Raw genomic sequence first — 27,963 nt, forward strand, 5'->3', positions numbered from 1 at the left:
AGTTAGAGATTTTCTGGTTCGACAATTGGGATGATTCGAAGTGGTGAATCATTAATGAGGTTCAAATTAATTTGAGTTGTAGAGAACATTTCTGAATTTGAGTTAAGGGAATTCAAGCAAAGACATCTTGGTAAGGATACATGGGAACATTAGTAGGTCTATGTATGTAATATGCTGGTTTTAGAGAGTTTTAATTTCAGAGTTGAGTGAGATACATGAAACACTAGGGTGTATAGTGTGTAGCGTGTTACTCTCTCCAGGATTGACTCGGCTAGTTTGCAAGACTTATGATTGTGCGATGCTCTATTGAGTGGGTTCGATGAATGGTTAGACGGTTACAAAGATTGTGAATTGATTAGAATTGAGAAATTGAAAGGTCAAGAAAAGGTCTAGTTTATTGAGGATCGATACGAGCGAGGTACATCTTTAGAATTACTTGGGTCTATATGGATTGTGGTGCTCTTGCATAATTCAGATAGGGGTATGATTGTTGAGTAAGCTTAAAGGGAGAAGTCTACGAAAATGGGCTACGTGATATGATAGAGTTTCATGAAGTTTCATGATTAGCAACCAAAGGAGAAGAAAATTTCTAGTGACTGACATATTAAGGGTTATGGAAGTGGTTTGTGTGGTATACAATTGGGTAATTTTGTAACACTCTTCTGTGGATGAGTTAGTGTGGTTTAAGAGGAAGGAATTGCGGGAGTCCCCGTTATGTGAAAGCTAGAATTGCATTTTTTAGCTAAGACCGTATTCGTGATAGTGTATTATGTACGAGTAGTATTTGATTAGATATCTTTGATAACTACTTTTGGACATTAAGGACTAGGAAATAGTTGTGCTAGGTTGGCGCAAGAGATTGCAAGATCTAATGCTTTCGAAATTGTTATGGGAGATTCAATGGTTTAAGGGTTATTATATGAGGTTTCAGGTTTTTGCGTAGAAAAGTTTGGGATTGTATCATATTCGCGTATCGGGTAAAGGTTGAGAAAGGTGAAGGTTGCAAGCATAAGATAGAGTTCTTCGATACTCAGTTGACAGCTTGGATATGACTTAGCTTTTGGATTCGAGGTGGCAGACTTGATCGATTTTGCATAAATAAAGGATTAGAATTGACCGCCACAGACGTGCGATAGGAATGTGATTGGTTTTAGAAAGTTGGAGTCAGTTTGAGTGGCTATTAGTGGTATTCAGGGGTTGTGCATTCATTCCAGGTCAGGATTGTTTGATTAGTGCTTAATGAACTGTGTAATTTTCCAAAGAGACTTATGGGTTTCCTAGCAAATCACCTTCACAGATTCGAAGGGTTACAATTCACATTTGAGGTATGACAGGTTTGCCGAGCTTTATCAGGGTTTGCGAGTAGACTTGATGATATTTTAAAGGGGTCAGTTATTCAGACAATTATAATGGTTTACGTCGGGACTTGGTAGTGTTTTGAGGAGGTACTATGGTTGCGATAGATCTTTAAAGTGATCAGATGGTTTCCTATGGACTTGGGTAAGCGACGTATTCAGTAGGTATGCTTCCAGAATGATAAATTGAAGATTAAGGAAACTTGGAATTAGCTCGACTGTGAGTAAGATCAGCTTTGATGGAATCACGTAGAGTTCTCTGATGGAGTAGGAATTCTTGTCTGGCAAGAGTAAGTCATGGTTTCGAACTTGTGTTTATGTGTTTTAACGAAATCGTGGTGCAAAGAACGGTTTTAGAAGTATAAAGGAAAAGTTAGCGGAATCAAAGTATTTTACCAGTTCAGAGTGGGTTATGACTGAGTTTTTATCTAAAGGTTGTGCAGTTTGAGAAATATTAGCGGGGCCTATTGATCGCATTCAGAGGTATGGGTATATCGAATTAAAGAATTTCGGCAAAGCATTTCTTGATTTTGGGGATTAGTTGTGAGAGAATTTCGAGTATGGAAATATGAGAATTGGGTCTTTTAGCTAAGTTAGAAGAAATTTTTTATTGATAAGGTGAGCGGGCGAATTTTGGCGTACTTCGTGCCGCGGAGGCTTCCGTGTGGTTATGTTAAGGATTCCTTGGTTACCGTCAGCTGTCATACTCTCTTTCCTCGCTCGAGGATGAGCGATTATTTAATTAGTATCTGATGTAACGACCTGTTTGGCCGTTACGGTACTTTTGACCCTGTTGACTTTTCCCCAAGCTTTGTTAGCATATATTTGACTTTTGGGGACTGGCGGTACAATTTTCGAGGCCATCAGATGAGTATTAGATGGGTTTTTGTGAAAATAAGCCTTAAAGTGAAAAATATTTGACTGAAAGTTGAATTTTGAGTAAACGGACTTTTTTGGAAATTCATCAATTTTGAAAGGTCTGAAAAGTCATTTGTAACTTGTGGGTATGTTCGGTTTGGCTCCCAATGCGCTCGGGTGCATTTTGGGACTTCGATTGGAAAGTTGGTTTAGGCTATTGGGGGTTGACTTGGTCAACGAGATCCCCGTTGGGAATTCTGAGGCCACGAGTGCGTTCGTAGCGTGTATTTATATACATCTACATATCTAGTTTGTGTGTAGGGCCTCGGGTGATTGTCGGATTTTAGGTTGAGACTTATGGAAGTTGGGAAATTTCTAGTGTTTAGTGTACTGCTATGGCGGCACCAGAACCGCGGCAGCAGTACTGCTATAGCGGTGGCCCTGCCGCTATAGTAGTTTAGTGTATTTGGGAGTGACCGCCATAGCGTTTATGTCACTGTTGCAGCGGGATAGCAAAAGCAATCTCGCGACCGCTGCGGCGGGTGACGAGGCAGTCTAGTATTTAATGAGATGATAAAACCCTTAAGTGCCTCATTCATTTCCATTAGAATCTGAACTTCTAGGAGGGCCTTTCAAGAGACTTTGGGGTGATTCTTCAATGTGGTAAGTCCATCTATCCTCATTCTTCATTTATGATTCATAATCCACCTTAGAAACTCGCTAATCTATGATAGAGTCTTCCAATAACATGAGTATTAAAGAGGGTTTTTGGTTTTCTTTCGTGAATGAGTTTTTGGTTATCAAACGTTGATTTGTGGATAGATTAAGCTTTATTAAGTATGGAATTGATGGGTAGTAGCTATATAAACATGAATCTACCATTATTAGTGACCAATTTGTGGAATTGAAAGGTAGGGTTTATACCCAAATTTGGTGGTTCAACTAGAATCGGAATTGGCCTAATCCATGAGTTAATCTAGCCATTGTTTGATGGGAATTGATCACCTAAAGTACGAACTTCATATTTAGCCGTCGAATTGGCCATTTTACCCTTAAGGGTTTGTTTCCCCCATTCCATGAGTTAGGATTTGGGACTTGAATAGAAGTAAGGCTTATGGGTGTTGTCCTTCTTTATTCTAATACTGTATTCGGATATGACTAGACTTTCATTACTCTGAGCATAAAGGAAGGGCAAGACACAAGTTTGACGGTTCAAGATTGTTGTTCCGCTTTTCAGGTAGGTTACGGCTTACCTTATGGTTAAACTTTGGTTAGTAAAGCATATGTAGGGTTAGTGATTGTCGAAGACAGCATGTATGCCTTCGGGTGTGGAGTTGGGATGGAATTCTACTAGGTTGGTTGCTGATTGATTGTGGATTGTTGCCTTATTACGTTCTATTTGTATTGTGCCTTTATGTGTCCGGGCTTGTGGCCTATTAGAAACTCTAGGAATCATGCTTAATATTTCATATATGATTTGGAGGATTCTATGTATCACGGGTGACTATTGGATGGAAAATTGACTTATGACTTACTGTTGATGATGACTTGATGCATGGCATGCATACTCATCATGTGTTTATTCATATTGAACTATCACTTGGTACCGATGATGTTAAAAGAGAATGGAACATTAAATATGTTGATGTCGTTGGAAAAGTAAGGAAAGATATGATATTGTTGATGTTATTGTTGTGATAAGTGTCCTTGTGTGGCACGACTGAAATGAATATGTTGCATTCGATATTCCCATTGCATGACATACATTTTCTTATCCATGCTTTATTGTTGTGACCTTGATATTGGTGCGACGGTGATAAATGAGAAGGGAAGTAATTATGATTCTTATGACATTATTATATCGTGTAGCCATCTCTATACCGTGTGATACGGAGTGGCTAGCGGGGAGTTTGGTGGAGGAGTCATTCTAGGCTGTGTGATACGAAATAACGGTACATGGACTTAGCAGTCCCCCATGGATCATGACTGTCGGACGATGGACATCGTGCCCTCGGAGCAAGTGTGTATCAGGATGGATGAGTCATTCTAGGTTGTGTGATACGGAATGACGGTACATGAACTGAGCGGTTCCCCATGGGTCATGACTGTCGAATGGTGGACATCGTCCTCCCGGAGGATGTGTGTATCATTGCATAGTATTGCATTCATATTTCATCCACTCATACCCCTGATTTCTGGTTGTCAATATTATTTGTACTATGTGGTGTTCGTGAACATTGATTTCCTGTTTGGTTCCTGATTTGAGATCGTATTTAGCCTGATTAATATATTCTTGAGGAATGATAGATTCGAGAAGTGGAGACTTTCTCCTAGGATAAGACTTAAGGTTTCGGATAATATCGTAGGTGGTACAAGTGTTTGATTATTCTGAGAAATTGTGGAAAACATGGCAGTGGGCTGGTGGATTTACTAAATTGTGGAAACCTTCCCTAGAAAACATGGCATTCTGCGGATTCTTAATACTGGGGTGCCTAACACCTTCCCTGGCGAATCACCTGAACCCTTACCCAGACTCTAGTATTTAAAGGTTTTATCTCTATTTGAATAGACCCTTTTAAATTGCTTTTCCTAATTTCCATAAACAACTTTGGTGACGACTCTAAAAATAGTAAATCCAAAAGAGTCCATGTAATAACCCGTTTGGTCGTTTTGAGCGTTTGAGCTCTTTTCTTCAAAATACCCTTCCCGTAGTTTCATTTTGGCATCTATGACTTGCGGGGATGGGTGGGGCAGTACCCGAGGGAATCAGGCAGGTTTTGGTTGGTTTTGAGGAATTTAGAAATTTCTAAGTTGAATCAGTGAAAGAGAGTTGATCAGTAGTTGACTTTTGAGTAATTCCATTCGGAATTGATTTCTGATAGTTTCGTTAGGTCCGGAAGGTGATTTCTGACTTAGTTGAGACTTTGGTTCGGTCCCGAGGCGTATGTTTGTGTTTTGGGGTCATTGGTTGGAAAGGTTGGTTTTGGTTTGGTTGGAATTGACTTGGGTCAACACAGGATCAATGTGACCTCTTTTAAAAGATCTGAGGGTTAGAGCAAGTTCGTCACGTGTTTTAGGAGTGGTATGCATGTTTCGTTTATGTCTGGGAGGTCTCGGAAGAATTTCGGGCATTGAATCTAAAATTGAAAGTGGCATCATTGTTTTCACATTTCTAGTGTCTCGCTTCTGCGAGCTTTGGGTCGCACCTGTGGAGCTGCACTTGCTCGTGGTGCGCCGTAGGTGCGAGATTGAGTTAGTTGGGCTAGGCCCGCTTCTGCAGAAATTGGGGCACAGGAGCGAGGCCGCCCTTGCGCGAAAATGTCCGCACCTGCAGAATCGGACTAGAGAAGTGGATCTCGCACTTGTGAGGTTTGGGCTGTCGATGCGGGCTTGCAGCTGAGAGTGAGGATGCGCAGAAACGCAAATTGCTGATCAGTTAGGTATTAAATTCCCCATTTCGAGTCTTATTTCCCCATGCACAGATTTTGAGTTTTCCACTTTAGTTTTGGACGATTTGAGAGGGTTCTTCAAGTTTCTTCCTAGAGATGAGATTCTAAGCTCAATTTTAGTTATTACTAATGGTTTCTTCCATTATTCTATCATCCTTTTCATGATTTGGGGTAGAAGACTTAGGGTTTAAACCCAACCTGTTAAGATTGTGTATTTCATGAGATTAATGCTTAGATTTAGGCCTTTTAAATCTATCTTGTGGGTTTAGACTTACTAATCAATAGGTAAATGTCACGTCCCAAATTGAGGAACATGCGGGCACCTACCCTTTTCCCACCTAGTAGACGAACCCGTCCCTTAATCACAACTCAAATCAATATAAATTAAATACACTGATCGAAATATATATGTCTAAATCATAAAATAGATAAGTGCGGAAACAGTACAAACACAATCCCAGGGAATCTGGTCTAAAGGCAGTACAAGAGTCACTACTACATCAACGGGTCTGGAATAAGTACAAGTTTCAAAACATGAAATATTGTCTCGTAATAACAAGATAAGTCAAGTAATAATGAAGAGTCTCCGGGCTGCGGATCCATCAATGTGCTCACCCTAGACACTCGACAGCAAAGGCCTCGGGAATCAGTCACGAGGAGTGGATATGGAACCTGTCACGTACTCTGCACTCATAAAAGAATGCGGCAAGGTAGTATCAGTACAAACACTATGTACTGGTAGGTATCATAGGCCGACAACAGTTAGCTAACATATATAAAGGAAGAGACTGAAGAATAGACATGCTTACAATCAAGTAAAAACACAACACAGTCCAAGAATAACAACTCAAGTACAGAAATATCAAGTCCGAATTCAACAAGTTAGTGAATGTAATAATGAGTGCATATGCAACACAATGATATGAAATGGCCAATGTAATCTCCATCCACATATGCTCCGGGAGGAATACCTCCACGCCTCGAAAGTCATGACTCATGGGAGACCCACGAAGTCCATGTACCACTCTATCGATCCCGGCAAAGACCTCGAGCATCAGATATTCTCTCGATTTCGGTAAAGACTTCTGTAATCAGCCTCTCATCTCTCTAATCACCATCAGTACCAAGTCTCAGCTCATATCAGTGTATCACGAAAGATGAGAATGAGTGCTATGCATAATATCAATGATCAATGGTAACATATTAAATCAATCGTGCCATACATGGACACATATCGCAATATCAATAATAACTCAAGTTCTTTCCTCTATCCAAGATAATACCCAATAAGTGAGGGATAGTTGTTTCACAATCACGAAAAGGCAACTAAGTTTTAAGTCTAATATCACACACGTGGCAACAAGACAATAGATCACAACAAGGCAATGAGCCCAAAAATCAAACAATAGTACCAACCTAGGTAATCCATCCCAACTTCATACTCAAAGAAGTAACATGCTTTCTCCGAAAATCGCTAACCTTACATATGCTTCACTAACCGAAGTCTAATCATAAGGTAAGTCGTAACCTACTTGGTAGCTTAGCGGGAGCCACGAACAATCAAAGCTTCACCATACCTTTCCGGAGAACCTCAAAGTACTCAAAGTCAATCCATTATCAAATTTTAAGTTAGAAATAAGAAGCAATGATACCCATATTGCTATGCTATCTTTCGAATCAAAATCAGCTATGGAAAAGGGGGGAAAATGAGCCCACAAGGGCAAAACATGTATTTCAAAGATGAAATCGGTAACCCAATGTTCTAGAAGTTCAATTCTACTCTTCAATTGCTAAATTAACTCAAGATTAGGTCAATTTCACCATTCAAGTCAAAAATCCCAATTTGGGTATAAACCCTAACTTTTAATCATTCAATTCATCAACTATAATGGAAGATTCAAGCTTAAGGTTCACTGATTCATCAAATTCCATGCTTAGACTAGTCTAATCTGTCAACAAATCTCATTTTGAAAGATTAAAACTTGAATAATGAAGTAAACATCAAAACCCATATTCCTTATTAAGTTATATAGATTTTCTATCATGGATTCATGCTTAAGGAAAGCAAATGAATGAAATCTAGGTTAGAGAACTTACCAATGAAATCTAGGTTAGAGAACTTACCCTCAAGAGAAATCAGCTAAGAACCTCATCAAATCGCCTCAATGATGCTTAGGAACAATAAATGTAAGGATAGGAAATGAAGGGTTTTAATTGGGCATTAAATAGAATCTCATCCACGTCATTCACTACAACTGTCACGAGTCCGCTACAGCAGGCCCGCGCCAGCGGCCCTCCTCTCGCTATCACGAGTTCACCACAGCGGATTCCCGTCCGTTGTGGCGACTCTCCACGAACCTCACACACTCAACATAGTGGCCAGGCCTCGTTACTGCTAGAACGCCACGGGGCATATGGTGCCGCTACGGTGGACACCAGACACCAGAAAACTCCTGGCATTTCACTAACTCAAACCCAAAATCCGAAAATCACTCGAAACCTCCCAGATATAAATCAGACATGCACCCACAGATAAAAACACGCTACGGACTCACGGACTCATCATGGTCTTAGAATTCCCAAAGGAGGTCTATTTGACCAAGTCAACACCCAATGGCCAAAGACCAACTTTTTAACCAATAATCTAAAATACTCCCGAGTGCCTCGGGAATCAAACTGGACATCCCATCAAGTCAAAATCGACCATCCAGACATCTCAGAATCGACGAATTTTCAAAAAAAGGTCCGTTTATCCAAAAGTCAACTATCGCTCAAACATTTTTTCACTTTAAGGCTCTATTTCACAAAGTCATCATAAATCTAGCCCTACTACCTCAAAAATCATGCCATCCATCCCTGCAGGTCAAAATCGTAATAATGGGGCTCAGGGAAAGGTCAACGGGGGTAAATGGGTCAAAAGCGTTATAACAACCAAACGGATCGTTATAGTAAACTATTCCTAAGCTTAGATTTCTAATTCAATCCATGATTCTTGGAATGAGATTTAGAGGTTTTCCATAATTTGGGGGCTTTTGATAATTAACGAAATTGGAGGCTCAATTAGGGTTACATTTTCATGAAATTTAGGATATTGACTATTTAAGTTATGGGAAGCATGTTTCAAACTTTAAATTCCATTATTGCCCTTGTGGTCCTGGGGTTACCTTTTGGGTTGTGTTTTCGAATTCCGTTTAAAAGTATGGCAGTATGAGTGTCCATAGATTCGTATTCTAACATAGAATGTGTATTTGATAGTGTATTTGATAGACTTCGATCGTTTTGAGGCTCTCCGAAAGGGCAAGGCATTCGCTTGAGGTTTGTGGCACCTGTTCGGCTTCGAGGTAGGTTATGGCTTACCCTTGTTAGACTTCGATTAGAGAATCGTATGTAATGGTAGATATTGACGGGGAAAGAATGATAGGCCTTCGGAAATGGTTGTTGTGATAAATCCACTAGCTTGGTATGGATCTGGTTATATGGGCTTGTCACCATGTTTGCTAAGAAGTTGTGATTGTTGATTGATTACCTAGTCACTTGATATCTCACTTATCTCATGAAAAGGGAAGGATTATGTATTAATGACTTAAGTCGTGTTGGCATTCATGATATACATCTATTGGGTCCATGATGTTGTTGAATTTGATTCCATGCATTGACATACCATCCACTTACATACACGATTCATTACGATGGTGAGAAAGTGATGATAGCCTTTGTGGCAATTGGAAAGAATGATAGCCTATGTGGCAAATGGTAACAATGATAGCCTGTGTGGCATTTGGTACATGGAATTCGTGGGTCACCCGTGGGTTATGACTTTGAGGCATAGCCCTTAGCATGTGTGTACGGGATTGGAGAGGTGGCCTGAAGGGAAATTGGCCGAGTATGGAGCACAATACTGGGGCCCTATTACAATATTTCCATTATTAGCCATACCAACATTATTAATTGGTTGCTCCATATTGAAAATTGAGCTTCACTTCTTTCTTTCATTTTTTTTTTTTTTTTTGGCAAGAATGGAAAAATAAAAAATGATAATGGCTTGTTTTTGGAGCTTTTAGATGAGAATAGTGGATGATGTAAATCATGAAATAATATCTCTTTTTATACGACAAAAAGGGGGAATCATTTAATAAATGAGTTGGAGTGACCTTTATGCATTAATTAGACCAGCTTCCAACTTGTGTGATGTGGGAAAATCAACTTGCAAAGTCCTTATTGAAGAGAAATAGAAAGAATTAGTCTTTATGGAAGCAAATAATGGAGTCTATAAATATGTCGACGAATAAATAGTACGGTCAAAGTTTTGCCTTGTTCCATATAACAAAAGAAATAAAGAAAAGAGGAGAGAAAAGAAAAAAACATATGAAAGTATGACATTTTTGTTTTAATGGTTAATTTTCTATTGCAATATGAATAAGTTGCCGATATTGTATTATTAGAAAACTGGTTAATTTTCCTCTCAAAAGTAATATTTCTTGATAGTATGGCCTTTTAACAGCCCCTCTTTTTATTTTTGGTTTCACGATTTCTTTTTTTTTTTTTTTTTTTTTTTTTTTTTTTATATTTATGTGAAATAAAGGTGATTTTGGCAAGTCAATATAGGAGTACTATAACAGCTGTTTCTCCCAAGTTGCGACCATTCAAAGAAACCCTTCCCCTCTTAGTTATGAGTGTCCAGCGATATACTCCCTCCGTCCCATATTAATTGTTACGGTTTTCTTATCGAGAGTTAATTTGACTAATCTTCGAAGCTAAATTAGATTAGATTAATTTAATATTTCTATACAAAAAATAGTATAAGTTATGATTCTTGTCATGTCACTATGATGAAAAGAAAATATATATCTTAAAATATTGATCAAAGTTAATCTATTTTGACTCTAAAAAAAAAAATATGACAAATGTTATGGGACAAAGGGTCCTATTACCAATAAGAACTATGTTGAAAACAATCTCAACACAAACAAGTTGAATGTTATAGGCTGGGAACGTGCGTCTTCTCTCTTCGCCCGCGGCCGATTTGATATTTATATGAAAAAGAAATAATTACTTAACCTTAAGAATATAATTACAAAATTGAAGTGATGTTACATAATTACTAAGGCACGGTCAAGTAATCTATCTATATATAATATAAAGCTAGGCATAGACAAGGTGATGTGGCACCTCTCTATGGCCTTCATTCCTATTTATCTTTTTTCTCATTTTTTTGACTTTTTACCTAATTTCTGATTAAAGTTTAATATTTTATGTGGTTACAATAGAATTTAATGTTAAACTGTAAAATTAATACCAATAAAGACTACGAAAAATTGTGAAGATAATAAATAATTGTTGTAAATGAGGATAGTGAAGAGTGATTCCACACGTATAGAATGAGAGAGGGGGGTAAATAACGGAGAGCAAACAATTCTTTGCTGAGTGTAAATACCAATTCACCGAGGTATTACACAGCACTCTTAGAAGTTATTGAGTGACATGTTTAACAAATCATTTCTGCTTCAAGAAATCTTTTTTATATATAAAAAAAGTAGTGACCTATCAATGATTCTTCAGCTTCCTCGTTTTTTCTTCCTCGTAACCATTGAACTTTTGATTTCTCATTTTATGGTGCTGACTTTAGAGTATCGATCGTGATAAGTATACAAAAAGAACACCATCGTTTGTTGAAAAATGAAAGTTATAAGGTTCAGGTCTTTGATTTTCTTGAAAGCTTAAATTAAGCATATTTTGACCATTTGTCTCATTTGATGATGTTACTATAATTCACATAAACTATTTCAGAGTGTTCAACGACATCCATAGTGTTCAACGACATCCATAAAGATCGAGAATTCATAGGTTTGTATCTATTATATATCTTATCGCCTTATTTTTATAAATTTGTGCTTAGAAAGTGTTTGCAATCCTGGATATGGATCAGAATATTTTTTGTTAAATTTGTGAAACTTTTAGTACATTTTAATCGAAAAATTACATATATGTATTTTAAAGATGCATTCATAGTTGAATCCTTTAAATTACAATTTCAACTGAGGGGGTATACGTAATTTGGTTCCTCTTAGAGATGTCATTCTTTTCAGGAATACATTTGTTTAACTTAAATGTATTTATCAAAAGAAAAGTAATCTTCATGCATCTAACGCGGGAAGTATTATATGTTATCAATTCTTTGCAAAATCTAAAAATATATTATCACATAAGAGTATTACTTGTATTGGTAGAATTCCCTCGCAGAATATATTAGAAAAGGGGCCTAATTAAGGATTTCTTTATTAAACATATGACCTACACAAAAACAAATTAATCACTTTTACTTCTTTCTCTTTCACTTTGAGAAATGATGGGGTTATGCAATTTGCTTTAAAATAGTACCAAGTCTTTTTTTGAACAAATAGTTTATTATCTCATCGGTTTGGAGCTGGTTATATTTAGTATTCTTGAAATTAAGATGAAATATAAAGATAACAATTATTTACGTAGAAAAATAAATTCAACGTTGAATATTTGCTTCAATATTTTAGAAGTGATATTTTCTCATTTTTATTTAATATGCTAAAAGTTTTATTTTATCTCATTTTTCCTTTTATACTATACCTAATTTTGGAAATCTTATTCTATAAAATAGGAGTACGAAAGAAGAGAAAAAGAAGAATGATACAAAAATCTTATAAGAATATAAAACTAAACCCTGTGTTAAATTTTTTAATATTTGTTATTCTAGAAACTAACATTATATTATAATATTATAAAACTATTAAAATAATACATAAAAAAAATTATGTTTTGTGTTGAATTACTTTAAAATTTGTTTTATCTAAGAAATTGAATTGTTTAATGGGATATTCCATTTTGTTGATGATGTCATATATCATACCGTTTTGGTAAATGGCACAAAAAGGTAAAATTACGATTGGTGTATCGGTGTGTAGAGATAAAATAATAGTAAAGATAGATACTTTTAATATAAAACTTATAAATATAATTATTTAGCTATATTTTAATTCTCTTGAATAACCGCGCGGAGCGCAGACATATTCACTAGTAAAAGTTTATATACAAGATATATATGTGATTTTGCATTCATTTGTTTTAATTTAATGTAAATATCATATATGAGTATAATGTTTTTTTTTCTTCCTCCAACCTCCATTCAATTAGTGTACAAGGAGTTGTTTGGTTTATGCATTTGGGATACCATATGTAGCTCCACGCACTCTCGTGACGTTTAGATGAATCTATATATAATATAAAGCTAGGCATAAAAAAGGTGATGTGGCACCTCTCTATGATCTCCATTGCTGTTTATCTTTTTTATCCTATTTTTGGCTTTTCTCATTTAAAAAATTTATGTTCTAGGTTAAAAAAAAAAATCAAAAAGTTACATCTCTTAATTGCTCTTAATTGCAGCAATTAAGAATTATAATGGCTAATAGTTGATTAATATAAAATGAGTAACGGCATGCACGTTCTTATATACATAAATCAAATTAATGCTCTTACTACTCATATTTTATTCCATGTTTTATTACAGTGAATAAATGTGCACGTTCTTATAGACCTGAATCAGATTAAGTATATATACTTAAATGTGGTGATAATGGAGGATTAATTATTCAACTCATCCTCATATTTCTCCTCTACATAAATAAGCTGCATGCCCTCTCTTTGGATATCATATTCTATCAATCTTTTGAGTTTCTTGTATAATTTTTTAGATTTTTTTTTTTTTATCAAGTGGTAGTCATTTTCTAGCAATACAAAAGCTAAATAAGTCGATGCTAAATCTGTGACGAACTTCCCGCTGGAGAGCAAAGAAAGGAGAGAAGGGGGCGACGATATGAGAATAGAGAGATGGACAGGAAATCAGTTTATAGAGATTTCGTTGTTGGTTTGTTCGAATATTGATTTGAATTGCTTCTTTATGTTTCACTTTCATTTCAAAAGTGATTAACTAATATACAATTTATGATTCAAAGTAACTTTTGTAAGCTTGTAGTCTTGATGTGTGAGAATTATGATTATGAGACTTTGCACTTTGTTGTATGGATATATAAACAATATTCACAATTTGGTTGTAATTGGTCGGATGAATTTGTTGGTTGTATATTTAAATTCATTATTTGTAAATTATTAGCTTCACAGGATATTGTATTTTAAATGACCTTATTCACAATCTACCTTCTGAAGCATGTTCACCATTGAGGGGTTAAGAAAGATTACAAGATATCAGAGATGAAATTACGAGATCAAGGAAGGTGATGTGACACCTCTCTTTGGCCAAGAAACATATTTAAAAAAAAAAAAAAAAACTTTTACTCCTTATTCCTATAATTTAAAATGTCTAAATACCAATCTCATGAAATTTTAGTTACAAATTCTTCATTTGAGCCTCTTGGGTGTCATATCTTTATTATGAGCTTTCAAATACTATTGTAAATTTTTTACTTCTCTTCCGTTCATACAACTAAATAATGTTTATTAATTCATCGAATGTTTATTAATTCATCGAATGTCTAACAGTTATCCTTCTGCAGTATTTTATAATGAGATATGATGAAATCCCACAAATTCAAGGATCTTGTAGGAATTCAAAGAAATAATCATTTTTCCCATTTTTTCTAACTACTGATCTTTCTCTTGCTCTTATATAAGATGACTTATATATATATATATATATATATATATATATATATATATATATATATATATATTTCCATACTTCTTCTTCTTCTTCAAAAGGGTAACAATGCCCAAAAGATTATGGGCTTTAGAACCATCCCTAAAGCAACTTTAAACGTCGCCCCTCAACATTCAAGCATAAGAAATGGACAAGAATTCTTGATGTCTCTCAATTCGAAAGTTCATATTTTGAATTCATGTCTTTTATTGCTTTCTCCTAAATTCTATTGATCTATTCTAAAGATTTAATATAATTCGATTAATTTGCCGAAGTTCCTATGAGAAACAATTATGATATTAGAATTCATGTCCTATCGAGCATCTTATCCCTTTTTTAAATTAGTTTATTTTATAGCTTCATTACATTAACCCACTTATTTTTAATTATTTCTGTGAAGTTTTCCTTACCGAATATTCATTTTTAGAAGTATTAGTTCATCCTAGACGAATTTGTATTGTAATAAATCTATAAAATTTAGTTTGCTTTGAAATAATTACTTTAACAAGCGAAGAGAGTTTTGAAATTATTTTTCTATAAATTCATTTCTTTTTTTAATATTTTTATGAATCTTTATTTAAGTTTTCTCATCATCTATATTGCATTAAAATTTTAATACTGTTCCATGCAAAATTATTTTATCACAATAATATTTTTCTCATTTTATGTGAATTTCTCTTATAATGAAGCTGTCTCCTTCACTAAAATAATGTCGAATCTTTATTTATGATTTTCTTATTCAAATTTACGTATATTGAGTTAGTTTGATTTTTTAATACTTAACCTACAATATGTTTCGTAAATTCTTTCCCTCAACTAGTATTATATATAATTTTATGATTTGAATCATATTTTTAGAAAAATTATGACCGCTCAAAGCGGGGACAAATGCTTTAGTTAATTAATGCAACACAATGAAGGTGGTATGCTAAAAATATGAATTTGAGTTGTAATGAATATTCGGTAAGGAAAGTGGATTTGAGCAAGTTAAGAACAAATCATATATTTTATAAAAACACCCTCAAACATCGCAATGGGAGAGAGTATGGATTAAGATATCAATTGGAGTAAATCAATACTCGTATCACCAAAAGATTTGGAAGAAATTATTTAGAACAGACGAATTGAGAACTTAGGGGGCTTGGAGCCTAATTTTATTTTGAAAAATAGAAACTTTATAAATAAACGAACAACCTTCAGCCTTGCTTGTAGAATATTGTTGGAAACTGAAAGTTAGTTTGCTCCAAATTTCCAGGTAAATTGCTCCAAATTTCCAGGAAGGATGAAGTACGGTTATAGCTCCAAATTTCCAGGTAAGTTGAGATTTCATCTCTAAGTCAAGAGCTAGATCATTGAAATGCGCATATTAAGTGTTTGATAGAATTTAAATGTATATAAAACCTTATATGTTTGAACAATCTAGTGAGCATGTGAATAGTTGTGCTTAAACCGTCAGCATTACAGAAGGAACTCAGTAATATGCTTATATGTTACCATTTAACTCAGAATGTCAGAAAGTGATTAAAGACATGTTCTGATTTAATACTTAATGTATATGTAATTGTTTGTATTGTCTACATTCAGTTCAGATTCAGATAATGTGAACATATTCAGAAGGGACAAGTAGCCGGCCTCCCCGAGCATGAGTGCCATAATGCCCAGGGATAGCTCACTCATGCTTGCAAGTACACCTGCATAAAGTGTGAGTTCCACCAGGGCCAAGATCAGAACCCCAAACCGATGGGTGTTATATAATTGATTACAGCGGAGATAGGCCGACACTATTCGGGGTGTGATGTCAGATCTTCACGTACAGTATGGTCACAATATGTTTGCTGGGAGATACACCGACACATCCTTAGGCATGTTGCTAGATCTAGATCTTCACTTATGGTGAGGGCATAGTATTATTTTTGTGTTTTGGGAGATAGATTGACACTCTGTACGTGACCCAGTTGCACATATGCAGGGTCATTATTGCCCCAAATGCACACGTAAGTATATGTGGTCGTACAAGTAATATAGAATTTAAAGTCCATATATCGTACCACTGAGACTTAGATTTTATACTGTTCAACTAATTCAAATTCCACTGTAACTATTCAACAGAGTGAAATCAAGATGTTTGTTGCAACTAAACTATTAACTGAAAGTAAACGAAACTTTGTGATTTAGATGTGTAACGACCCGTTTGGTCGTTATAGTGTTTTGACCCATTTAACCTTGTTGACCCTTTCCTCGAGTCCAGTTAGTACGACCTATGACTTAATGAAGTCATTGGTTTGGGTCCAAAGGTGTTCGGGGATGCTTTGAGTCTCGAGTGAAGGCTAAATTTCATACTGTTGAGGTTTCCTTGGTCAACATCGGGTTAAAATGATCTCTTTTGAGAATTTCGAGGTCACGGTTGAGTCCGTAACATGGTTTACAATCAAAACGCATATATGGTTTGTGTTCGGGAAGTTCCGGATGAGTTTGGGGGGCTAAAACGAAGTTTTGAACATTTCAGAATTTTGGGCACCCGCTATAGTGATGCGAGCACCTGCTGTAGCGAAGGGTGCACCACTGCAGCAAAAATCTCACCGGCTGCAGTGAAAATCTGGGGCAGAAAGTCTGTTTTTAAGTGCAATTTTCAAGTCTTTCCCCTAATAAACCCAAAAACGCTTCCCTAGAAAGTGAGAGGCTATTTTTTCCTAGGGCTAGGGTGGAGTTCCTCCTTAAAGGTAAGTGCAAACCCTTACGTGATTCATTATCTTCCCTTCTTCAAAACCCATGACAAGCTTAAGCTCTATTAATGGTGGGTGCAAGATTATAACCCAAGAATTGATGAAACCTTCAATAGTTGAAGGGTTGGGGAGATGGCAATGGAAAAGCATTCACAAGCAATTTGGGTTAAGATTCTAACCTAGTATGCATTATTTATTGTTGATTATCATCATCTTATAGTCATCCTATACACTAATTGTGAAGAATTAATGAGTTAAGAACCCTAGGGCTAAAAATAAAAAAGATGAATTTGGATATCTTGTGATGAATAGAATTCCATGAAATTAAGATTGAGGGCTAACTAGATGATGGGTAACATAATTGTGCACTAAGTTTCCCGTTTTACCCTCATGAACTCGGATTCACATTGTAGGGGTATTTTGGGTATTTTTCTAAAAGTATAGCAATATGGGTATCGGTGGACTCGTTTAGACTCGTAGAGTACTATTTTGACTATATTGTATCTGAATATTCAATAAAATTATAGTTTTGCCCTTGTGGCTCGGGTTTGGCTATTTTGGATCCATTTTTAAGTTTTGGGTAAAACTATAGGAGTATGGGTATCCTTAGATTTGTAGGCTGACGTAGAATTCATATTTAATAGACGTTAATTGTTTCAAGGTTCTCCAAAGAGGAAGGCAAGGCTAAGGTTTAGCGATTAGAGACAGTCGCTCGGCATTCCAAGTAGGTTACGGCTTACTTTAGTTAGACTTTGATTAGCGAAACATATGTATTGTGTAGAATTGATGGGAGAAAGCATGATTAGGTCTTCGTAAATAGTGTTTTGGTTGGATATTAGCTAGGTTGGTATGACTTCTGATTTTGTGGGCTCGTCGCCATTACTTTATGTACTGAAATATGAGGTGTAGTTGTGTTCGTACTGTCGCGATTCGGGATGGATTTCTATTAGGCTGATTGTTGTTGATGGTGGCTCATTGCCCTGTTATTGTGATTAGACTTATTACCTAAATTGTCGTGTTATACTCAATTCTCTCTTATTGTGACACATATCATCGGAGAAAGGAAAGATACTGAGTTTAGACCTGAATCGTGAGTTATATATTTATGATAGTACGTAGATGAACACTTGATGTATGATTTACTGGTGAAAAATGGAGCATCTTGGTGATACTTAGATGAACACTTGATGTATAATATATAGAAAAATGGAGCATCTTGGTGATACAAGACTTAGTTGTGAGCCATACTTGCTATATGTGGAAGTAAACAGGGACATAGACTCTTATGTTGGACTTGAGTATTAGGTGCCTATCTGTTTATTCAGTTGATTTTATACTTATATGCGTGAACTAATCTTAGTCGGCCTATGATGCTTACCGGTGCATAGTGCTTGTATTGATACTACCTTGCTGCACCCTTTTTGAGTGCAGATTGTGTTCCAGAGATTTCATCCAGACCACATCTCTAGCTTGAAGCTAGTTAGCTTGATCGAATCCGAGGTTGAGCTTCTATCCATGTCATGCCACCTGAAGATCTCTCTTTCTAGATGTCTACTTTCATTCCAGACATTATTTGTTATTATATTTGAGATATATTTCATTCTTTAGACATTGTTCGTTAGAGTCCTTGTATGATGACTTTCAAAATTTGGGGGTGTAATAGTAAGACTTCCGCACGTATGTAACTTATTATTTATGACTTGTCAGATTATTTATTCATTAACTTATTTATTGATTGTTAGAGTATAAATGATTAAAGAAGTTGAAATTAGCTAGTGATTAATGGGTTCACGGGTAAGGGTTTGCCTATTAGTGATAATAAGGTAGGTGCCCGCACGATTGGTAATTTGGGTCATGAGAGTTGGTATCAGAGCCTAGGTTCGTGAATCTCGTTGTACAAGGACGTGTCTAGTAGATTCTTGCGGATCTGTATGAATAGCTCCGTACATATCTGCGAGAGGCTATGAGTTATTTAGGAAACTTTTACTTCTTTCATTCTTTCGTGCTACTTCATTCAAATTGGTATCTAAACGATTCCAATTGGTATCTGCACTTCCTTGTCTTATTCTTCCACGAATGGTGGAAACCCCTTCCCCAAACTCTTACGCAAGTGGTTTGTGTTATGGCATGGCCTGGTATGGTACTAGATAAGTCTTCCTGATTCGAACGCATGATCCAAATTCAGTTTCCAGTTGTGACTTGAAGTTTAGTTGTATGGGTTGTAATTTAGACTCAATTATTTTGTTTGCATAATCTTGTAAAGAAGAGAACATTGGATAGATTAATCTCCACTATGAGGAAGGGAATAATTGGTATCTGACTGTAACGACCCTCCCAGTCGTTATAGAAATCTTGACCACCTTAGCCGGTAACACCTCTCCGAGAGTAGAATGAGCTAATAGAAACTCAAATGTAGAAGTTTAAGAACTGAAAACTTGGCTTGTTTGTGATTATTTTTTGGTTGGATTGAGCCTATTGGGGGTGACGCAGGAATTTAGTCCTTCGTTGGGGATTTCGAGGCCACGGGTGAGTCCGTAAGGTGTTTTACATTAATGTGCATATTTGGTTTGTATTCGTGAGGCCTCGGATGAAGTGTTGTGTGGTAGAGTGAAAAACTGGTGGAATTAGCAAGCTCACTAGTTCAGTGACACCGCTGCGGCGGACGGTGTACCGCTGCGGCAGGGCTGGGCCGCGGCGTGCTTCTCGTCGCCACGGTCATATGGGAAATGGGGGTGTCCGCTATGGCGGACACTGGACCGCTGTAGCGCTTGCGCTATGGCGGGTCCGTGCTTGCCACAGCGAAAGTGGACGAATGTGGAGGTCCGCTACAGCGGGCCCTTACCCGTTACAGCGAGACCGCTGCAGCGGACAGAACTACCGCCGCAGCGGCCATGTTTTTAAATAATTAGTCTGAATTCTTTATTCATAAAACTTCAACACAGTTCCCAAGGAGCACTTAGGGCGATTTTCTAAGACTAGGTCAAGGAGACTCTTGAAAGGTAAGTTTCAAACCTTTACCTTGTTCATTCCATTGTCATCCTAAGATTATACCTCATCTAAGGGGATTTCTAATGGTGAATTGGGGACTAGAAAACCCTAGAACGTAAGAACCCTTGTGATAATTGATGGGTTATGAAAATTATTGTTAGTTTATCATCCAGAATCATGGATTATTACTTGTTAGTTGAGAATTCAACCTTTAGATAGATAAGAATGGTGATTTGAGACTTAGGGTAACTTGAAGAGTTCCTGAATTTGTTTCTTATGGGGTTAGTTCCCTTGCCTTATCTTATGATTATCTATCATCTTAGGCTTGAATTAATAGTGCAAATGTATGGGGACTAGTTGGAGAAGATGAGTTTCTACCTTAGCATCGAGAATTGAATAATAGGCTTTAAATATTAGTTTAATTGGTGAGTCTTGCCACTAGTAAGATGGGATTTCAAGGAGTAGTAAATCATAAGCTTGAATCTCTAATCTAGACTAAGATTGATTAAGGATAAAAAGAGGGATCGTTCGAAACAAGAGCTAATAATTTAAGTGTTATGTTGAGGTTGTACAATGTGAAGTCGACTCAAGGGTTATGTATGAATCGGTAAGTTCTAGTATGTCATAGGCTATAGGGGACATTGGTTGGATAGCCAAAACGAAGACTCTAGTGGTTATTGTGTTACTTACGGCTGGTGAGAGATGATATTATTTATTGTACTATTATTTATTGTACTATATTTTCGTAATTACCTATGTGGTTATTGGGCTTGAATATATGCTTGTTGGTTGGTGTTCCCGAGTTGTACAACATCTTGCTAAGGTAAGGCTTATTTCCGAGATCTCTCAGTCAAATTTCTTCGTATTAAAGTAATGGTGATCTTAGTTAAATTAGTTGTCTAAGTCAGAAAAGGGTTAAGTATGAACTTAGTGAAGCAAGTGTCTGAGTCCTGGTTTGTTGAGGTAGATATGAGGAATAATTAATAAATTGATGGTAGTTGAGATTTGTCTAAGAGTTGATATACTGTTATGACTTCTTGATAAATAGAAAATATGTCATAATGTAAGAAATATAGGGATGTTAAACAGTTCTGATAGGACAAGATGTTATGAAGAGTGTCCTAATGAAGTAGTGTCGAGGAAAAAGGGTAAATGAGTTGGTGGAATAGACAAAGCGTGTTGAGATATGAAATCGTAGTTTACTAATCTAAGAAAGATTTGCGAATTGCATTGGTGATCATAAGGGTCTAGATAAGTTGTAATCATTAGAGGTATAAATTAGGATTAGCATGATCAAACTTCGATATATTAGATAACGAATATGTGTTGTAGCAATTCCTGTGGTAGGTTCGAGTACAGAAATATGGAAACTGGGTCTTTTAGCTAAGCTATAAGAAGCTTTGACTGATAAGATGAACGGATAGTTGTTAGGGCATACTTGGTGCCGTGGAGGCTTCCATATGGTTACAATGCATGTCCTTAGGTTATCGTCAACCTTCGTACTCTCCTTCTTCATTTGAGGACGAACGATGAGTAAATTGGTATCGAATGTAACGACCCGTTTGGTCGTTATAGTGTTTTGACCCATTTAACCTTGTTGACCCTTTCCTCGAGTCCCGTTAGTACGACCTATGACTTAGTGAAGTTATTGGTTTATCTCTCAAGGCGTTCGGGGATGTTTTGAGTCTCGAGCGAAGGCTTAATTTCATAGCGTTGGGGTTGACTTGGTCAACACCAAGTTAAAATGATCTCTTTTGGGAATTCTGAGGTCACGGTTGAGTCCGTAACGTGGTTTACAATTAAAACACATATATGGTTTGTATTTGGGAGGTTTCGGATGAGTTTCGGGGGCTAAAACGAAGTTTTGAACATTTCAGAATTTTGGGCACCCGCTATAGAGACGCGGGCACCCGCTACAGCGAAGGGTGCACCCGTTGCAACGAAAATCTAGGGAAGAATGTCCGTTTTTAAGTGCAATTTTGAAGTCTTTCCCCTCATAAACCCAAAAACACTTCCCTAGAAAGTGAGAGGCTATTTTTTCATAGGGCTAGGTTGGAGTTCCTCCTTAAAGGTAAGTGCAAACCCTTACGTGATTCATTATCTTCCATTCTTCAAATCCCATGACAAGCTTAAGCTCTATTAATGGTGGGTGCAAGATTAGAATCCAAGAATTGATGAAACCTTCAATAGTTTAAGGGTTGGGGAGATAGCAATGGAAAAGCATTCACAAGCACTTTGGGTAAGATTCTAACCTAGTATTCATTATTTATTGTTGATTATCATCATCTCATAGTTATCCTACACACTAATTGTGAAGAACTAATGGGTTAAGAACCATAGGGATAAAAATAGAAAAGATGAATTTGGATATCTTATGATGAATAGAATTCCATGAAAGTCATATTGAGGGTTAACTAGATGATGAGTAACATAATTGTGTACTAAGTTTCCCATTTTACCCTCATGAACCCAGATTCACATTGTAGGGGTATTTTGGCTATTTTTCTAAAAGTATAGTAATATGGGTATCGTTGGACTCGTTTAGACTCGTAGAGTACTATTTCTACTATATTATATCTGAATTTTTAATAAAATTACAGTGCCCTTGTGGCTCGGCTTTGGCTATTTTGGGTCCATTTTTATGTTTTGGGTAAAACTATGGCAATATGAAAATCCTTAGATTTGTATGCTGACGTAGAATTCATATTTGATAAGCGTTAATCATTTGGAGGTTCTCCAAAGAGGAAGGCAAGGCTAAGGTTTGGCGATTCAAGACTGTTGCTCGGCATTCCAAGTATTTTACGGCTCACTTTAGTTAGACTTTAATTAACGAAATGTATGTATTGTGTATAATTGATGGGAGAAAGCATGATTAGGTCTTCGTACATGGTGTTTTGGTTGGATATTAGCTAGGTTGGTATGACTTCTGATTTTGTGGGCTCGTCGTCATTACTTTATGTACTGAAATATGAGGTGTAGCTGTATTCATACTGTGGCAATTCAGGATGGATTTCTATTAGGTTGATTGTTGTTAATGGTGGCTCATTTCCCTTTTATTGTGATTAGACTTATTACCTAAACTGTCGTGTTATACTCAATTCTCGCTTATTGTGACACATATCATCGGAGAAAGGAAGGATACTGAGTTTAGACCTAAGTCGTGATTTATATATTTATGATAGTACGTAGATAAACACTTGATGTATGATTTATGGTTGATGATAATATATAGAATGGAGCTTCTTGCTGATACAAGATTTAGTTGTGAGGCGTACTTGCTAGATGTGGAAGTAAAGAGGGACATAGACTCTTATGTTGGTTGAGACGGGTTGTATGATTCATTTCATGGTTGAGTTGATCTAAGTATTGATATGACTTGTGGCTTTTTGTCTTGTACCTTCATCGTTAGTTTATTTGCATTGATTTACCATGTTTACACTCATTTATGTATTCATACACTTATACATGATGGAAATGGTTCGGTAACGATTCATGAAAGACTTCTGGCATGATGCCTTGTGTTTGACATTGATATTGCTATTGTTCATAGTCCATACATACTAATGAACTGGAATACGTTGAGACGTACATTGTGATGTGAAATTAGTGAAGAAGTTAATATAATCTTGTTGTTGAACTTGTGATACTATTTGATACATGGTACTTGATAAATTGATCATTGGGAGTGATGTGACAATGTTACTATACAAATGAAAAGGCATATTTGACCGAGGGTGAGGATGTGACCTATATATGAAAAGGGCACATTTGACAGGGGGTGAAGATGTGGCCTTGAGTGTGGCTAGGGGCCGAGGAGTGATTTCAGAACGAGTGGATCGGGTTGCACGCCGCAACGGGTACATGGACACCATAGGTCCATTGCAGGTCATGACAATTGGAAAAAGACACCAAAGAATATGTGTACACGAGTGATGAGTAACTGAGGAGTAAGGTATTTGGCCAGTTCTTTGCATTGCATTACATGCACTTCATCATATTTTGCATTACACATCATTACATTTTATTCTGCATTATTATATGCTGGTTTAGTTGTGATTTTTTGGTATAGTTTGTTGAATGGCTATTCTGATATAGATATGACCATTGACTGAGTGAAATTGTGGGTTAGTGATTCTACCTAGGGTCGGAACTTGGATTTGTGATTATCAGGTGAGATTATTGAGACTTGACAGACTTGTGGTTTAGGAGCTTCATCTTAGGCTGAGACTCAGTTATGGGATGTTCTGTGAGTTGGCCTTGATTATTGGGTGCCTATCTATTTATTCAATTGATTTTATACTTATATGCGTGAACTAATCTTAGTCGGCCTATGATGCTTACCGGTATATAGTGTTTGTACTGATACTATCTTGCTGCACCCTTTTTTAGGGCAGATTGTGTTCCAGAGATTTCATCCAGACCACATCTCTAGCTTGAAGCTAGTTAGCTTGATCGAATCCGAGGGTGAACTTCTATCCATGCCATGCCACCTGAAGATCTCTCTTTCTAGATATCTACTTTAATTCCAGACATTATTTGTTATTATATTTGATATATATTTCATTCTTTAGACATTGTTCGTTAGAGTCCTTGTACGATGACTTTCAAAATTTGGGGGTGTAATAGTAAGACTTCCGCACTTATGTAATTTATTATTTATGATTTGTCAGACTATTTATTCATTCACTTATTTATTGATTGTTAGAGTATAAATGATTAGAGAAGTTGAAATTGGCTAGTGATTAATGGGTTAACAGGTACGGGCTCACCTACTAGTGATAATAAGGTAGGTGCCCCCACGATCGGTAATTATGGTCGTGACAAGATGACGGGAAAAAAGACTGTAAGGTTTAACATATGAGAAAGGGTTCTAGGGTCATGGCTTTTAACAATCCAGTTAAGTCTTTTGACAATTCTACCTATCTTATTTCCTGGGTTACTAGTTGACGGGTTTATATTAACTTTATGATATTCTTTCGAACTTCTCACAAGCCTATAGATGTTACTCTTAACGTCTATAGTTCTATGATCGCTAGAAATAACAAGAACGCATTTATATTTCCATAACCAACAAAGTAGGGCTAAAGCGTATATTTCTATCCTTAGTAGTGAAACGATTAATCGAACAAACTCTATTTATTCTTATTACGTACATGAATTCACTCTTTCAAGTTCAACTCACGTACCACAGATAGCGTCTAATTAGTGATCAAGTAATTAAAAAATTTAGCACAAGAATAAATAAGCAACCCAAAAGATGGAAAATTAATAGATAGGAATTGTCGTCAAACTAACTATCATGTCTTTTTCCACAACCCTAGACTAGAAGAGTTTAGCTACTCATGATTCGAGAACAAGAACAAGAATTCGTTAATAATCTACGGTTGAATGAAGAAAATAAAGTAAAAACTAATAGAGAACAACAACAACGGCTTACAAGTCTTAAGAAAAATCCCAGCACGTCGTTTCTAACCTAAAAACGTCTATTTATAGTCTAAGTCAAAAACTGAAATAATTAAAACCAAACCCCGATCAAAATAGGAGAACAGTTTTGCCGACGCAAGGGTGTCGCGAGTCTGCAGCTTGCTTTCGATTTTCTCTCTAAGTGTACTCACGATGGGGCTGCGTTGCGAGCCCAACGTGAGTCTCTTCAGTGATCTCTATTTCTCATGCGCAACTCTTCCAAATCTTAGCCAAACTACTCAGAATTCATCCATTGTTCATGATGGGACCTGAAAAACACAAATACTACAACATAAGCTCAAATATAATAAATCCAATGCAAAGGTGCGATTAAAGTACTAAGAAACCGAGGGGAAATGATGCAAAATATAGATATTTGTGCCAAATATCACCACCCCCACTTAGACTTTGCTCGTCCTCGAGCAAATAACTGCTACAGATCACACATTCCACTTTATGCCAATATGAACAGGTCTACTCGGGTTTCGGCTAATACGACCATTACAAAACATGTCATCAATCAAATATTTGAGCTAACTCTATCTTTAGTCATCCACAAAGAGAATTCAATTCTTAAAGCTCACAAACAACCTCTTCAATATGACTCAACCTCAAAATCCGACTCAACGACACCATTTTAAGCAAAAATCGTTTTGTTAGCCGACAGAGAAACAATCACTTCACCTATGTTTTGTCAACTACGTTCCCTCACAGAAATAAACTTGTCCAAAAATCACACATGAATTTGAATAGCATTATTTCAACGGACATAGTATAACCAAATATGCTCACTCTTAAAAAGAATATTACATGCGACATACGACGAACCATAAGCTTGCCCCTAGTGTTGCCACTTCACTAATATAAGTATGTTGAACCTATGATCAAGTAGGACTTACGGTGTACTATAGGCTAAGGGAAGGGTAGGATTCATTTGGATGAAATAGCGACTATTTTTCCTAAGCCCTTTAAAACTTTACAACTTATTCATTTCGCACAATCCTTCATCAACCAACTTTTCAATCATATACCACCCATCCATCCCGGTCGCACCCATTTTTTTCAAATGTAGCAACCCCCTAGGGAGGATGCTACTAATCGAAATTTATCCATACTAACTAAATTAAATATTCGTCCCGAAAGTATTTTTGCAAAATAGACTAATAACTAAATTTAATGATAAAATTTATTTGACAACATGTTCATGAGTAGAACAAAATAATGAATACACATATATTCGAGCGTACCACAAAATGTATAAGAAACAAATTTAAAACAATGACTTTATCATGTGGTAGCGGGAATAGGCCCATATGAATAAGTTTCCAAATACGACATATCAACATAGTAGGATCTAAAAGTAACCTCCTAAAAAAAATAGAAATATCCAATCATAAAAAATGGACAACACCTATTTTGAGTTAAATCAACACTTTAGAATTAATCAAACACGTAGTGGAGAAATATTTTTCATGCTACAACATCCAAGGCTCATACCAAGCATGAAATTCAACTCCAAATCTCAAAATACAAACCAGTTAAGTCTCAAGTTCAACACAAGTACTGAATTTAAAATATTACAAGATTTGGGCATGGACGCTCCTAAAATAATCAAGCCATTCATCAAAACCAAGTTACAAAATACTAGCATCATGACCCAAATTCATTCAAAAGTGCATATCTAAGTGTATCACATGGATCACATACAAGTCCCCAAATTTATACAAAATGAACATGCTCATGCAAATGTGATCTTCATCTAAGCATCCAAAGAGTCTACTTCAAATGGTCATCCTCAAGTCTCTTTCGGAACATCGCTTACGATAGTAACAAACTATCGCTAAGCATAAAGCTTAGTGGCACATAAACTTAACTAACACTTAAAATAAAAATATAATGTAAGGAGTACAAGAATAAATTCTAGGAATAAGCTTGTCAAAATCACCATCAAGAACTAAATGAAGGTACAACCCTTTCAAGAAAATAAAATAGCAAATATTAAAATAGTTCAAGATATCAATATTCAAAATCTCAACTATCAAGAAGCTTTCCAAAGGAAAGTCCAAGAAAGTTCACCATTTGGTTAATTTCGCCCAACACATACATCATGCAATCACATCAAAGCATAATCGAATAACAAGAAGGACCGGAGTCCCAAATCAAGTAGGGTCGTCACCCAATAATCAAGAGAATCAAGAACCATGTTGAAAGTGGCTTCCCCATTCATACTTAATATGGAACAAGATCCATAATTAAGATGAAATGTGAATCCAAAGTCAAGATGGGACAAGATCCGAATAATCTCAAGAGGCATGCCAATATAAGTGACAAAGTCACTATCACAAGAAGGACAAAGTCCCAACGAAAATGCAATAATGTTCAAGCAATCCGTATATGTGGACGAGTTAGTTTGTCTTACAAAAACATTCCACATGATACCAAAT

The sequence above is a fragment of the Lycium ferocissimum genome, chromosome 5 (assembly GCF_029784015.1).
Source record: "Lycium ferocissimum isolate CSIRO_LF1 chromosome 5, AGI_CSIRO_Lferr_CH_V1, whole genome shotgun sequence".
Classification (NCBI taxonomy): domain Eukaryota; kingdom Viridiplantae; phylum Streptophyta; class Magnoliopsida; order Solanales; family Solanaceae; genus Lycium; species Lycium ferocissimum.